Source organism: Lissotriton helveticus, assembly GCF_964261635.1.
Source record: "Lissotriton helveticus chromosome 1_1 unlocalized genomic scaffold, aLisHel1.1 SUPER_1_unloc_25, whole genome shotgun sequence".
NCBI lineage: Eukaryota > Metazoa > Chordata > Amphibia > Caudata > Salamandridae > Lissotriton > Lissotriton helveticus.
Window position 1 is genome coordinate 1,835,819 of NW_027611665.1, and position 16,540 is coordinate 1,852,358.

Below are 16,540 nucleotides of genomic sequence, written 5' to 3' on the forward strand. Positions count from 1 at the left end.
CGTGGAAGCCCGAAGAATCTCCCTTGTGGTCAAGGAGTGACCACCCTGCAGCAGCAGGCACCATCCAGCCCTCGACGTCTACTTAGTTGCAGTTCCCGCCGGAACTCGAGCAACTGAGATCAACGAGATCAAGCCTGTCTGCCTTCTAACAGCCCGATCCACAGTCCCTTCAAAGCTGAGACCCGTGGAGGCGACCGGAAGCGTGGGGCACGCCATCTTGAATTGACCACGAGACGCTGACCGTGCAGCCCACGAGTGACCCTCGAAGCTGTGCACCGGGGTTTGAGAAGCCCCCACCCTGAGCCACTCTTGCAACGAAGTTCAGCCCTCCACACTCGACGAGTGTTGCGTGGGGCCCTTCTGCTCTATTTGGCTCAACGCGTTGGCCCGGTCACTTGCCAGCTGGCTAGTGGTCCCTGTGCCGACGAAACTACTAAGAAGACTCGTGAATCTGGTTGCTCCAGATCCACACCAGCTCCCCTGAAAAGGAGCCCCGACTCTGACCTTCCTGGTCCGAGTGAGAAGCAATCTTCCGATCCCGCGTGGATTGCTCTTGCCAAGGCTTGTTTGCTCCAAACTTGAAGCCGACTGCACCGACGGTGAGAGCCTGCGTGGGACAGATCGTGACCTGCTCCTGGACATCGCAGATGCCCCAGAGCCCACGTGACAGCGGAGAGAAGCTCCTCGACGACCACCTGATTGCGCCCAACATTGCCTGGTTCCGTCCTGGTTCCACCCTGGTCACTGCTGAGTGACCCAGACTCTGTCCCCTCTGCTTTCAGGTACCCTTCGACTTGAGTCCACCCTTGGACTCCACCGGACACTTCATCTTTAACCCGCCTGCAGCCCTTTCAGCTTCAAGCACCAAGAGCCTGCGTGTCAGAACCCGACGCCACTTCGACCCTGTGCACCCACTTCCTGTGGGTGAGGTAACTTTGCTCCGCCGGTGTTCCCACACTGGTGCACCCCTCTAGGGTCTGTGTGTTAAGTTTTGTTCCTCTAGGTTCAGCGGAAGTGTCCTTTAACTTTAACTTTACAACTTTTACGCACCATTGGTTAACATTGGTGCATGCGTGCGCTTTCCGCACATCTCCCGAATCCCGAGGGCCATTCCCGACTTCAGCATTGCTTGTCCAGACTGCTCCCAGCGATTCTCTAGGCCCTAGGCCTAACCACTGCTCGAGTGGCATCTCTTATACCACTTGTTTAGTATATGGTTTGAGTGGCCCCCTGCCCTCATCCATAATTGTGCAACTTTGTATGTTTAAACAGTGCTTTTGATTTAACGCTTGTGCCCCTTTATTCATAAAGAATACTGGGGATTGTTTTTAGTAATAAATACATATATTTTTATAATATATACTTGTGTGGTGTCCTTTCATTTGGTACTACAGGATTGTATGTGGTAAAACAGCTCGCTTAACACGACCTCTTAAGTTAAGCCTTTAGGCTGCTTAGTCCATGCTACCCCTAGGATAGCTTGTCTAATAAGGTTGACTTACAACCAGACACCATAAGGGATTGTTTGGTCTGATAATAGGTGGTTCCAGAATTGGAAACATCACCTATCAGGCCAACTTCTCACAGTGGGGCACGCCATCTTGAAAAGACCATGAGACGCTGACCGTGCAGCCCACGAGTGACCCTGGAAGCTGTACACCGGGGTTTGAGAAGCCCCAACCCTGAGCCACTCTTGCACCGAAGTTCAGCCCTCCACACTCGACGAGTGCTGCGTGGGGCCCTTCTGCTCCATTTGGCTCAACGCGTTGGCCCAGTCACTTGCCAGCCGGCTAGTGGCCCCTGTGCCGACGAACTTTGAAATTCGACCTGCGAATCTGGTTGCTCCAGATCTGCACCAGCTCCCCTGAAAAGGAGCCCCCACTCTGACCCTCCTGGTTCGAGTGAGAAGCAATCTTCCGGTTCCGGGTGGATTGCTCTTGCCAAGTGTTGTTTGCTCCAAACTTGAAGCCGACTGCGCCGACGGTGAGAGCCCTCGTGGGACAGATCGTGACCCACTCCTGGACATCGCAGATGCCCCAGAGCCCACGTGACAGCGGAGAGAAGCTCCTCAACGACCACCTGATTGCGCCCGACATTGCCTGGTTCCGTCCTGGTTCCACCCTGGTCACTGCTGAGTGACCCAGACTCTGTCCCCACTGCTTTCAGGTACTTTTCGACTTGAGTCCACCCTTGGACTCCACCGGACACTTCTCTTTCACCCCGCCTGCAGCCCTTTCAGCTTCAAGCACCAAGAGCCTGCGTGACGAAACCCGACTCAACTTCGACCCTGTGCACCCGCTTCCTGTGGGTGAGGTAACTTTGCAACGCCGGTGTTCCCACACTGGTACACACCTCTAGGGTCTGTGTCTTAAGTTTTGTTCCTCTAGGTTCAGCGGAAGTGTCCTTAAACTTTAACTTTACAACTTTTACGCACCATTGGTTAACATTGGTGCATGCGTGCGCTTTCCGCACTGCACCCGAATCCCGTGGGCCTCTCCCGACTTCAGCATTGCTTGTCCCGACTGCTCCCAGCGATTCCCTAGGCCCTAGGCCTAACCACTGTTCGATTGTATCTCTTATACCACTTGTTTAGTATATGGTTTGAGTGGCCACCCGCCCTCATCCATAATTGTGCAACTTTGTATGTTTAAACTGTACTTTTGATTTAACGCTTGTGCCCCTTTATTCATAAAGAATACTGGGGATTGTTTTAGTAATAAACACATATATTTTTATAATATATACTTGTGTGGTGTCCTTTCATTTGATATTACAGGATTGTATGTGGTAAAACAGCTTGCTTAACACGACCTCTTAAGTTAAGCCTTTAGGCTGCTTAGTCCATGCTACCCCTAGGATAGCTTGTCTAACAAGGTTGACTTACAACCAGACACCATAAGGGATTGTTTGGTCTGATATCAGGTGGTTCCAGAATTGGAAACATCCCCTATCAGGCCAACTTCTCACATTGGTGAGCAGCGGTGCGGATTTGAGCTTGCTGTTGTTTTACCATTGCAATCTTTTTATCAAATTGAAAGATCACATCAAGTACCTCTAGGTACATATAAATCAAAAGCTTAGCATATTTAAGTTCTACTGAACTTAGTAGTTGTAGGTTGAAGGGATTAGCACACCCTGACTACAACTCACTAGCAAGGTACAGTAGGGAAACACTTAGTGTAGGTAGGTGCATCACTTACACCACACTAGAGTCATGTCTGACACAGGAAAAGCCTCAGGGTCTGCTCCTGTGACAGTTGACCTTACCAAGGCAACTTCCAGCTATGACAAATTAACCCGAAAGGACTTGATTGCCTTGTGCATCTCAAGAGTGTTAAAAAGGGGCAGAAGTCCCACCTGTCCTATCCTGATAGCCATTCTAGAACAGGATGACTCAGAGAAGGCGAATGAAGTTCCCTTAGAGTCAGGAGATGGAGTGAACCCCCCTGTAACTGATACCACTCCAGAGGAGGAAGAAGAAGAGGAGGAAGAGGAGGAGGATGGTTCAGACATAGATGGACCTGAAGATCAGGAGCTAGGGGTTAACCAAGGTAAAGTTGCCAGGCTTAGCCAGGCCAACTTAGACCTACTGGGAAATGGAGAGGGCCAGCACCTCCCCAGATCCTACCATGACATTCTCCCAGGCAACAGAAGAGTGAGATCTCCCTCAGGGGACTCTCATCTTTCTAGTGCCTCAAGAGAATCTCAGAGAGGCATGACTGCTTCTCAAAAGCTAGAGCATAGGGCCAGAATGAGGGCTGTCAAACTCCAAATAGAGAAGGAGGAGGTAGCCTTGGCTCAAGCTAGACTTGCCTTGGCAATAGAGCAGAAATTGTGTGGCTTAGATGCCACTGGTGGCAGCAATATTCCTAAAGAGAAACCCATGTCCTATGATAGTAGAAACCTGACAAAGATTGTGCCCCCCTACAAGGAAGGGGATGACATCCACAAGTGGATAACTGCTCTTGAGAGAGCCTGCATGGTACAGCAGGTTCCTGAGGAACAGTGGGCAGCAATCTTATGGTACTCCTTTTCAGAGAAAGGGAGAGATAAGCTCCTCACTGTCAGACATGAGGATGCAAACAATTACAAAGTCCTGAAGAGTGTCCTAATAGATGGGTTTGGCTTAACCACTGAACAGTACAGGTTGAAGTTCAGAGACACCCAGAAGACACAGACACAGGACTGGACTGATTTTGTTGATTGTGCAACTAAGGCTCTGGAGGGTTGGCTACATGGCAGCAAAGTACATGACTTTACAGGATTGTATAATTTGATTATGAGGGAGCAGATCCTAAGTAATTGTCAGAACCAGCTCTTACACCAGCACCTGGTGGACTCTGATCTGACCTCTCCCCAAGAATTGGGAAAGAAGGCAGACAAGTGGGTCAGAACCAGGATTAGGCCTAAGAATCAGGACAGTAACCAGAAGAAGGAGTCTACCAAGCCTCAAGATAAGGGTGGGGATAAAAATAAAGAAAAGACTTCCCCAGGGCCCCAAAACTCCAAGAATGGGGGTGGGTCCCAAGACACTTCTTCAACTGAGAAAAAGCCTTATTGTTATGCCTGTAAACAGGTTGGGCATTACAAAACAGACAACTGTTGTCCCAAGAATAACAATAAAGAGAATATACCTCCAAAGCCAGCTCCAACACCTCCTGTTACTGTCAGCAGTAATCCCCCAGGAAGTGGGAGCACACCCCGGAATCTGGGTGGGTTTACTTTTGGAGCTCAGGTGGACCCTGGCCTATCCAGGTCCCCATCACCAAATGATCTTGTTTATGAGACTGGCATGGGGTTTGCCAACTTCTCTGATTGCCCAAATACCTTGAGCAAGTATAGACAAGTGCCCATCATCAATGGTTTGAAAGTTGAAGCTTTTAGAGACACAGGGGCTAGCATCACCATGGTGGCTGACTGTATAGTCCCCTCTAAGCAACTTTTACCAGGTGCCACATACCAGGTAACAAACATTGATGGCGTCAAAAACAATCATCCCATGGCAGTAGTAAGTCTCAGCTGGGGAGGTGTCATTGGCCCAAAGAGAGTGGCAGTGTCATCAAACTTGCCTGTAAACTGCCTACTTGGTAATGATTTGGAAATCTCAGCCTGGGCTGCGGTTGAACAGTAAACCCATTCTAGAATGGTAAATTCCAATGGAAAGGTTAGTGGGGCTGTAATGGCTACAGCCCCAATCCAAGATGTCCTTCCTGAAAAGGTTGGTAGGGCTGAGAAACTCTCTGCCCCATCTTTAGCAAAAGCTCTTCCTGAACAGAATAGCAAAGCTGTTATGATAACAGCAGAAACCCAAACTGAGTCTTCTCCTGAAAAGGTTGGTGGGGCTGTGATGGCCACAGCCCAAACTCAAACTGATATGTGTGTTGTGAAACCTGAAATGATGGATAACTCCACACAAACTGAGAGCATGGAGGAGGAAGAGAAATCTCCCCCTCACCAGACTTTAGGACAGGATCAGCCTCCTCAGGGAACTGATCTTACCCCTGATGAAGGAACTGCCCCAGAGGTTGTTAGGCCTGGCCTGACAGAGCCTCTGATGGCGGTGGACCCTTCTCAGGTGGGACCCAGTCTGGAGCAGGTAACCTGCCCCTCTCTCCCTTGCCTTAGCCAGCCCAGGGCTGCAGAGGACAAGAAGGACAGTGAGACCCGGAGGGCCCCCTGTCACATAAAGCACCCCCATCAACAGATTAGGGGCACCAAAACTAGTAGCCCTAGTGAGGTGAAAACTTTAAAAACTCCTGAGGGAGCCCCCTTAAATACAGTTAGGGACCTCCCACAGATGGATTCTGTTGGGCACAGCCAAACCTGGGACCCAAAGGGCCCAAACCTGAACTGTCCCTCCAGCAAGCCAAACAGAGGGACCCAGCCTCCAGCTTTAGGTAGCCAGAGATTGACCCTGAGAGCACAGTGCAACTCAGTTAAAGAAAGAAAGGCACACATGGTGGAAGATAATTGGAGGAAGCTAAGCCCTAAATTAGTAGAGCCTCACTTCAGTACTCCATATCCAAACCAGCCTTTAACTTTGCATAAACACACCCAAGGTAGTGATTCCCTATGGTGGAGACCCTCTAATACCCCAAGGGTGAGGGACTGCTTAGTGGACCATGAGACAGGGGGTACCCATGCTAGTGCAGGTACTTCCTTATATGGCCACTCAGGCAATATAGGCTTACCTGGCCAAGGATAGCCTTATCTCCTTTCGTTTGGGGGGGGGTTGTGTAGGAAGGTGGCTACCTGACTATGGTTACCCCAGATTTTTTGCCTGTGTTTAGCTGGTATTTTGACTTAGTTGACCTTGTTCCCTGCTAATCAGGGCCCCAGGCCATCTGCTCTCTCTGTAAAATGGATTCCATGTACCCTAGGTACATACCACAATTGGAAATGGACCCCTTTTCAGCCCCTGTATAATGCACTATAGGTGCCCAGGGCATAGGGGCCACCAAGGCCTACCGGGGGCTGCAGCATATCTTTTGCCACCCCTGGCTGGTTCTTAAATTGACACAACTGGCTGATCACTCAGCTGGTGTAAGGTGGTGCAATCACCCCTTACTTAGATATAGTATACCTATATCTAAACCTATATCTGGACACATATAAACCTGTGAGCCACTCCTATGGAAGGCCTCATCAATCCTGGAGGCAGAGTGCGTGGTTTAATGTGAGATGGAGCTCTAGCATGAGCTGAGCCTGTCTGCAGCTGTCGGGAACAACTCCCTAAGCTGTTTCAGGATAATGCCATACCATATACTCTTAAGTGCCTTATAATCCTCGCGGTTATATAGCAACTTTGGTTTGGCTTTATCAAAACATGTCGTGTAAGGTGTCATACGATTTGGAATACTATCCCCTCGCCAGTTCTGGCGACGGGGATAGCATTCCACCCCTCTAGAGGGGTAAGACATGTTACTTTACTTAAATGCGGTTAATTTCTAAAAGGACCTTAGATCCACAAAATGGATGCCTCTGCCACAGACAAGAGTCTGACCCCCTGAAGCTGACCGAAACTCAGCCAAATGGGGCCTGGACAAAGGGTTTCCTGTCGCAGGGGGGTGTTACCACCCTCCAGACAGGAGATAGTAGATTGTAGCAGGGAGGTTTGAAAGAAACCAGACACTGCCTGGGGCGCACAAGGCTGCCCCTTGCATAATCCGGCCAAACCGGTTCTGGGGCACTCCAGCCCTCGTGCCAGGGCGGCCTGGATCAAAGGAAGGGGGTGTATCCACCCACTTCCTGGGTCCCACCCATAGGAGGGGACCTAGCAGGTAATCCAGCCCCCAAAATTAGTATAAGACTGGGAGCAGTGCCAATGCACTTCAGATTATCCTGAAGAAACATAAGAAATGAAATTCTGGACCCTTCGACATCCTACTCGACGTAGAAGCCCGAAGAATCTCCCTTGTGGTCAAGGAGTGACCACCCTGTGCAAACAGGCACCATCCAGCTATCGACGTCTACTTTGTTGCAGTTCCCGCCGGAACTCGAGCGACAGAGATCGACGAGATCAAGCTTGCCTGCTTTCCAACAGCCCGATCCACAGTCCCTGCAGAGCTGAGACCCGTGGAGGCGACTGGAAGCGTGGGGCACGCCATCTTGAATTGACCATGAGACGCTGACCGTGCAGCCCACGAGTGACCCTTGAAGCTGTACACCGGGATTTGAGAAGCCCCAACCCTGAGCCACACTTGCACCGAAGTTCAGCCCTCCACACTCGACGAGTGCTGCGTGGGGCCATTCTGCTTCTTTTGGCTCAACGCGTTGGCCCGGTCACTTGCCAGCCGGCTAGTGGCCCCTGTGCCGAGGAAAACTTGAAATCGACTTGTGAATCTGGTTGCTCCAGATCTGCACCAGCTCCCCTGAAAAGGAGCCCCCACTCTGACCCTCCTGGTTCGAGTGAGAAGCAATCTCCCGGTTCCACGTGGATTGCTTTTGCCAAGTGTTGTTTGCTCCAATCTTGAAGCCGACAACGCCGACGGCGAGAGCCTGCGTGGGACAGATCATGACCTGCTCCTGGACGTCGTAGATGCCCCAGAGCCCACGTGACAGCGGAGAGAAGCACCTCGACAGCGACCTGATTGCACCCGACATTGCCTGGTTCCGTCCTGGTTCCACCCTGGTCACTGCTGAGTGACCCAGACTCTGTCCCCTCTGCTTTCAGGTACTTTTCGACCCGAGTCCACCCTTGGACTCCACCGGACACTTCTCTTTCACCCCGCCTGCAGCCCTTTCAGCTTCAAGCACCAAGAGCCTGCGTGACGAAACCCGACTCAACTTCGACCCTGTGCACCCGCTTCCTGTGGGTGAGGTAACTTTGCTCCGCCGGTGTTCCCACACTGGTACACATCTCTAGGGTCTGTGTAGGAAGGTGGCTACCTGACTATGGTTACCCCTGATATTTTGCCTGTGTTTAGCTGGGTTTTTTACTTAGTTGACCTGGTTCCCTGCTAATCAGGGCCCCAGGCCATCTGCTCTCTCTGTAAAATGGATTCCATGTACCCTAGGTACATACCACAATTGGAAATGGACTCCTTGTCAGCCCCTGTATAATGCACTATAGGTGCACAGGGCATAGGGGCCACCAAGGCCTACCAGGGGCTGCAGCATATCTTTTGCCACCCCTGGCTGGTTCCTAAATTGACACAACTGGCTGATCACTCAGCTGGGGTAAGGTGGTGTAAGCACCCCTTGCTTAGATATAGTATACCTATATCTAAACCTATATCTGGACACATGTAAACCTGTGAGCCACTCCTATGGAAGGCCTCATCAATCCTGGAGGCAGAGTGCGTGGTTTTATGTGAGATGGAGCTCTAGCATGAGCTGAGCCTGTCTGCAGCTGTCGGGAACAACTCCCTAAGCTGTTTCAGGATAATGCCATACCATATACTCTTAAGTGCCTTATAATCCTCGCGGTTAAATAGCAACTTTGGTTTGGCTTTATCAAAACATGTCGTGTAAGGTGTCATACGATTTGGAATACTATCCCCTCGCCAGTTCTGGTGACGGGGATAGCATTCCACCCCTCTAGAGGGGTAAGACATGTTCCTTTACTGTAATGCGGTTAATTTCTCCAAAGACCTTAGATCCACAAAATGGATGCCTCTGCCACAGACAAATGTCTGGACCCCTGCAGCTGACCGAAACTCGGCCAAATGGGTCCTGGACAAAGGGTTTCCTGTCACAGGAGGGTGTCACCGCCCTCCAGACAGGAGATAGTGGATTGTAGCAGGGAGGTCTGAAAGAAACCAGACACTGCCTGGGGCGCACAAGGCTGCCCCTTGCATAATCCGGCCAAACCGGTTCTGGGGCACTCCAGCCCTCGTGCCAGGGCGGCCTGGATCAAAGGAAAGGGGTGTATCCACCCCCTTCCTGGGTCCCACCCATAGGGAGGGACCTAGCAGGTAATCACGCCCCCCAGATTGGAATAAGAGTGGGAGCAGTGCCAATGTACATCAGATTTCCTGGAAGAAACATTAGAAATGAAACTCTGGACCCTTGGACCTCCATCTCAACATGGAAGCCCGAAGAATCTCCCTTGTGGTCAAGGAGTGACCACCCTGCAGCTGCAGGCACCATCCAGCCCTCGACATCTACTTAGTTGCAGTTCCCGCCGGAACTCGAGCGACTGAGATCGACGAGATCAAGCTTGCCTGCCTTCCAACAGCCCGATCCACAGTCCCTGCAGAGCTGAGACCCGTGGAGGCGACCGGAAGCGTGGATAACGCCATCTTGAATTGACCACGAGACGCTGACCGTGCAGCCCACGAGTGACCCTCGAAGCTGTGCACCGGGGTTTAAGAAGCCCCCACCCTGAGCTACTCCTGAGCCAAAGTTCAGCCCTCCACACTCGACGAGTGCTGCGTGGGGCCCTTCTGCTCCATTTGGCTCAACGCGTTGGCCCGGTCACTTGCCCGCTGGCTAGTGGTCCCTGTGCCGACGAAACTACAAAGAAGACTCGTGAATCTGGTTGCTCCAGATCCACACCAGCTCCCCTGAAAAGGAGCCCCGACTCTGACCTTCCTGGTCCGAGTGAGAAGCAATCTTCCGAACCCGCGTGGATTGCTCTTGCCAAGTGTTGTTTGCTCCAAACTTGAAGCCGACTGCACCGACGGTGAGAGCCTGCGTGGGACAGATCGTGACCTGCTCCTGGACGTCGCAGATGCCCCAGAGCCCACGTGACAGCGGAGAGAAGCTCCTTGACGACCACCTGATTGCGCCCGACATTGCCTGGTTCCGTCCTGGTTCCACCCTGGTCACTGCTGAGTGACCCAGACTCTATCCCCTCTGCTTTCAGGTACCCTTCGACTTGAGTCCACCCTTGGACTCCACCGGACACTTCATCTTCAACCCGCCTGCAGCCCTTTCAGCTTCAAGCACCAAGAGCCTGCGTGTCAAAACCCGACGCCACTTCGACCCTGTGCACCCACTTCCTGTGGGTGAGGTAACTTTGCTCCGCCGGTGTTCCCACACTGGTGCACATCTCTAGGGTCTGTGTGTTAAGTTTTGTTCCTCTAGGTCCAGCGGAAGTGTCCTTAAACTTTAACTTTATGACTTTTACGCACCATTGGTTAACATTGGTGCATGCGTGCGCTTTCCGCACATCTCCCGAATCCCGAGGGCCATTCCCGACTTCAGCATTGCTTGTCCTGACTGCTCCCAGCGATTCCCTAGGCCCTAGGCCTAACCACTGCTCGAGTGGCATCTCTTATACCACTTGTTTAGTATATGGTTTGAGTGGCCACCCACCCTCATCCATAATTGTGCAACTTGTATGTTTAAACAGTGCTTTTGATTTAACGCTTGTGCCCCTTTATTCATAAAGAATACTGGGGATTGTTTTTAGTAATAAACACATATATTTTTATAATATATACTTGTGTGGTGTCCTTTCATTTGATATTACAGGATTGTATGTGGTAAAACAGCTCGCTTAACACGACCTCTTAAGTTAAGCCTTTAGGCTGCTTAGTCCATGCTACCCCTAGGATAGCTTGTCTAATAAGGTTGACTTACAACCAGACACCATAAGGGATTGTTTGGTCTGATAATAGGTGGTTCCAGAATTGGAAACATCACCTATCAGGCCAACTTCTCACAGTCTGTGTCTTAAGTTTTGTTCCTCTAGGTTCAGCGGAAGTGTCCTTAAACTTTAACTTTGTAACTTTTACGCACCATTGGTTAACATTGGTGCATGTGTGCGCTTTCCGCACTGCTCCCGAATCCCGTGGGCCTCTCCCGACTTCAGGACTGCTTGTCCTGACTGCTCCCAGCGATTCCCTAGGCCCTAGGCCTAACCACTGTTCGATTGGTATCTCTTATACCACTTGTTTAGTATATGGTTTGAGTGGCCACCCGCCCTCATCCATAATTGTGCAACTTTGTATGTTTTAACTGTGCTTTTGATTTAACGCTTGTGCCCCTTTATTCATAAAGAATACTGGGGATTGTTTTTAGTAATAAACACATATATTTTTATAATATATACTTGTGTGGTGTCCTTTCATTTGATATTACAGGATTGTATGTGGTAAAACAGCTCGCTTAACACGACCTCTTAAGTTAAGCCTTTAGGCTGCTTAGTCCATGCTACCCCTAGGATAGCTTGTCTAACAAGGTTGACTTACAACCTGACACCATAAGGGATTGTTTGGTCTGATAATAGGTGGTTCCAGAATTGGAAACATCACCTATCAGGCCAACTTCTCACAGAATAGGAATGTCTTACTTTTCTATAGGGGTGGCACTGCCACTGGCCATACTTCATCCACTCAGCGTCTGCTCTACTACATCATACACTTCTGCTATCGACGAGGAGGATAAAGAAGATAACATCCAGGCTTACAAAGTACGTCTATGATTCTTCTTAATGTCTCAAATGTACCAAAATTTCTTTTTGTTAACAACCAACTAAGACCCTTTTCATTATATTTTGGAAACCGCTGTCTTCTTTCTTATGTTGAATTGCATTCAACAAAACCATTTTTTACAGTCATAAATAAATATTAAGACTCGCTCGTCCTTCGTTTCACTCTTCTTTAGCTTTTCGTTCTTCACATCCCTAAACTACATCTGATCTGATATGACTTGGCTTTAAAATAAAAATTGGCCAGCTGAGTTCAAGTGAAATAGAGGGGACCATTGGTTACCAGAGAAGTACAGCCACTAATGCTATTACAAGTCAAGGTTGACTGTCTTCTCCGTGATAGCCCAAAAAGTAGTTATAAATTAGTAAATGTTCTTGACAGTACAGTGTACTTATACTAGTGTACTGTGTACTACTGTACAGTACATCATACACTCCTTTACGAGCCTACTCAAAAAAAATTCAATAAGTAAGGAGTATAATAACTTACCACCATCCGCCGCCGCTGAGCCTTCCCCCCCAGCTCCTCCTGTTGGCACCGCCGCATCCAGAGTGGACCCCTCCGCACTGCTGGCCCCAGCACTGATGGTCATCTGTGCCGCATCAGATGTTGTGACGTCTAGGAAAAACATGTCATATTTTCAGATGCCATACACAACCCCCTATTTTGTCTCGTAATGGAAGGAAATGTTACATAACACATTTTGTATTACTGGGATTGAAAAAATGTTACGGTTTTGGGGAGGGTGTTAACCTTTTAGATGCTTATTCCATTAAATGCTACACTTCTTCTTTTGACAACTGATTAATGCTTGCTTAACGTGCACCATTTTTCTCATTACAGAAAGAAGATTCCATTGCCCTTCTGCCAGACGATTCACCAACTACTACTGAGTCACCACCAGCAGTACTTAAGTACTTTAAAGAAGGTGGGGGCTCACGCACAGTTATTCTACTAATTTCCTGTGTCTGTTAGTGTTAAATATTTTTACGTTTGAGTCATACTAATTTCATTCATGGGAATGTTGTTTAAAGTAAACTTTAACGTCATCTTCATCCATAAGAATACTACGCTATTAAAAATTAAGAAATAATGTTTTCATTTCTCAATTGAAAATAAAAATGTTAAACTAACAAACACTGTGTGGTTTTTGTTCACGAGTGAGTGAGCGGAAAGGTTTGAACTACTGCACTTGGCAGTCATGTTTCAGTGACTCAGATAGGCCGGGACTCGGAGGTAGTCTCTCTTCTTCTGTTCTTCTGGGTCGTAAAATCATTGGTCAGACATTCTAGATAGTCGGTCAGGGGAATGGGGGTTCAACTTCTGTTCGGACTGAGGTATGTCGAAAGTCGAACTGCACCTATCATCAACAATATACAGTGTCAAGCGCACACAACCTAAGTTTATTCGATAGTTTGTGATGTGTTCTTTGATGGAAGGACAAGACCAGACTTTTCTTTTTTTATTTGTTCCTTTCCTTATTTATTGTATCACAAAATGGTATTTGTATAAATGCAAACCAGCCGACACGTGTTTCGTCAAAAACGGGGTTGACCCGTGACTCTTCAGGGCTGTTGAAGTTAGGCTGAGATCAGTATCGTCGGACCGGTGATAATTCCAATACTTTCGAGAACTGACAGAAGTCCCTCACCGTAACCGGCTTACTGACAAGCCTCAACGATGGGTCAAGCGGATTTGCTTGCCCGTCAGTGACCGACCGTATACTGAACGGCGGCACAACTCACATTCCCTGTTCGAAGGAGCACCTCCTCTGCGCACACGGGAACATTACTCACCGATGCCTGATTAGGACCGGGTTGGAATTATCACCGATCCGACGATACTGATCTCAGCCTAACTTCAACAGCCCTGAAGAGTCACGGGTCAACCCCATTTTTGACGAATTACGTGTCGGCTGGTTTGCATTTATACAAATACCATTTTGTGATACAATAAATAAGGAAAGGAACAAATAAAAAAAGAAAAGTCTGGTCGTGTCCTTCCATCAAAGAACACATCACAAACTATCGAATAAACTTAGGTTGTGTGCGCTTGACACTGTATATAGACTTATAGAAGGCAGAGCTCCTCTCTCCCTTCTCTCGCAGAGAATAGGGTCATCTCTGATCAAGCTGCACCAACAATTTACAATCATAACAACTACCTCGAACCTACCAGCTGTTGAGCGCCGTGCTATTTCTGAACAAAAACCCTACGCCGAACTTTGAACCTATCATCAACAATGTCCTATTTATCTTGTTCATACTTCTTTGTGTGAAGAATAGTCCCTGAAACACTAGCGGTATGGGATGTGCTCCTCTCAAATCAAAAAGGCAACTGCTACCTTTTACTTGGTGTAAACAATGACATTTTGTTGTTGGAAAATGTCAAAGCACTTACATTAAGAAGACTGGAATAGACAGCAAGGGCAACCCAGAGGACTGCACTCAGTGCCTAGAGCTATTGCTGTATCAGAGTTTTGTTTCACACGGTTTGCCGAATGGACAAGCTTAGCTACCTACACAGACCGACTCATAATTGTAAATAGTAGTAGCACAGAGAGTGATGGTAGAGGCAGGATAAGAATGTAGAAAGTAGTCCACATTAGAAGAAGATCAAAGACTATTTTGTAGAACATAGAATTATTAGGAACCAGTTTGTAATGAATAGGAGCTGTAAAAGTTAGGGAAGTATAAGTATTAATATAACAATAGAACAACTTACTGGGGCCAGCAGAAGAGCCTGCAAGGGACTGCTCCTGTTCACCTTCTGCCACCGGAGTCTCTGTCGCCGTCGCCTTGCCCCTGGGAGGTCCTGGTGATCATGAAATAATGAAACTCAACATGGATGATTGTTTTTTGGGAAATATTTGATTTCTTTGTACTCAATCTAAAATTATGTCAGGGAAACAAATTGCATCTGATCTGGTCAAGTCCCCCATTCACACCTTCATTCATACTACCGTGCTTCCCATTAAACTCACAGACATTCCGCACCCCGCTCCAGATAGGGGCGGTGCCAGAGTTCTTGGAGCGAAAGGCAAAATTCAATTTGCCTGCAAAGAGAACCCCAGGAATTGCTATTAAAAGTTGTTTACTGCAACTACACGGAACCTCATAAGCCCTTACCACACCTTATGGAAGGCTCCGCCCCCACCTCAAAGTGCATCTCTCTGGCGGTCTGCGAGGTGCTGCCTGTTTTCTCCCACTGAACGACCAAACAACACATGGCAGAGGCCACGAGAAGCAGAACTGCCGCGGCCATCCTGTGAGTCTGATGTTAGCTCGGTGCCCCCAAGTCCCCCATTCACCCCTCTTTCACACCATTCATAGCCCAGTCCACAGACTGCACACACACTGCAGGCATCCCCGACTATGCCTCTATATATAGCAAAGAGGTGAATGATGTCATAAAGCCTGCGAGACCCAGGGGTGTGATGTAGTACATGATGTCACAAACCTGCCAGGGTCAGGGGTATGATGTAGGAGATGACATCACAACCGATTGATGGGAAATGCTGATAACACTCAAGGCTGCCTTTGGGGACCAGTGATACATTATGTTGGTAGATATAGGTCCATCTTTCGCATAACATCACGGAAGCAGAAGATTGAGCGAAGGAAGTCAGTTACAATAATCGTATTATTAAGGTTTCCTGTTTTCTCTTTATTGCATACATGTTAACAGAATCTGTAAAGGCGATGGTGAGATGGGCCTAGTGTACTGCACAGGAATGCACAGCTTGTCATTCTGTTTCTTCCTATCTGCTCTGCCCATTTCACAGGTGTGATTCAGGTATTCAAATGGCAGGGTGGGATTTAAGGGTTAGAAGACACCTTACATCAGTCTTCTGCACTGACTAGCAGAGCCTGGCAACGGTCTTATGGCTGGGCTCTGAGTCTTCGTCTGTGTTAGCCTGTCTGCTGGCCTGGCCTCCCATAGACTCCTTCTTGTGTAACTATGCACGGCTTCAAGAGCATTGCACACACACATGCATTCAATAGAAGGTAGTTCTGGATACCCTGGGGCGTCAAGGTGCCCAAGGAATATGTAGTCTTGGGATGTACTGTTTTCTACTCCCAAAATCAAGATACCACACATAGCTGCTGGCTGCTTCAACCTTAAAAAAATGAATGTTTTGTGCAAGAGGCATTCCAAATGTAGAATTTGCATTCCATACATAGTTCGAACGTTCCAAATTAGAAGCGCTGTTCCAATCTACATTCTAAAGGAATTCTTTCAATTCCAAATTAGAACTCTCATTCCAAACTTAGAACATCCTTTACAAAATAGAACTGTCAATCTTAGAACTCAAATGTTATTTGAGCAAAAAGCCTGGACATTACATCATGCCTTCATTGTGACACCAAAAACACCTTCATTAACTCTATATATACCAAAGAGGTGAATGATGTCATAAAGCCTGCCAGACCCAGGGGTGTGATGTAGTACATGATGTCACAAACCTGCCAGGGTCAGGGGTGTGGTGTAGGAGATGACATCACAACCGATTGATGGGAAATGCTGATAACACTCAAGGCTGCCTTTGGGGACCAGTGATACATTATGTTGGTAGATATAGGTCCATCTTTCGCATAACATCACGGAAGCAGAAGTTTGAGCGAAGGAAGTCAGTTACAATAATCGTATTATTAAGGTTT

The 16,540-nt window shown here is 48.4% G+C and overlaps 1 long non-coding RNA gene across 1 annotated transcript in view; it reads right to left on the reverse strand.

Moving 5' to 3' along the window:
- Positions 1-14,696, reverse strand: part of LOC144805796 (uncharacterized) — a 186,756-nt gene extending 172,060 nt beyond the window's left edge. The window contains exons 1-2 of the long non-coding RNA XR_013605602.1: positions 14,604-14,696; positions 12,369-12,497 (exon numbers count right to left, since the gene is read on the reverse strand). This is a non-coding gene — a long non-coding RNA (uncharacterized LOC144805796). The remainder of the gene's footprint in view (positions 1-12,368; positions 12,498-14,603) is intronic.
- Positions 14,697-16,540: the final 1,844 nt, after the last annotated feature.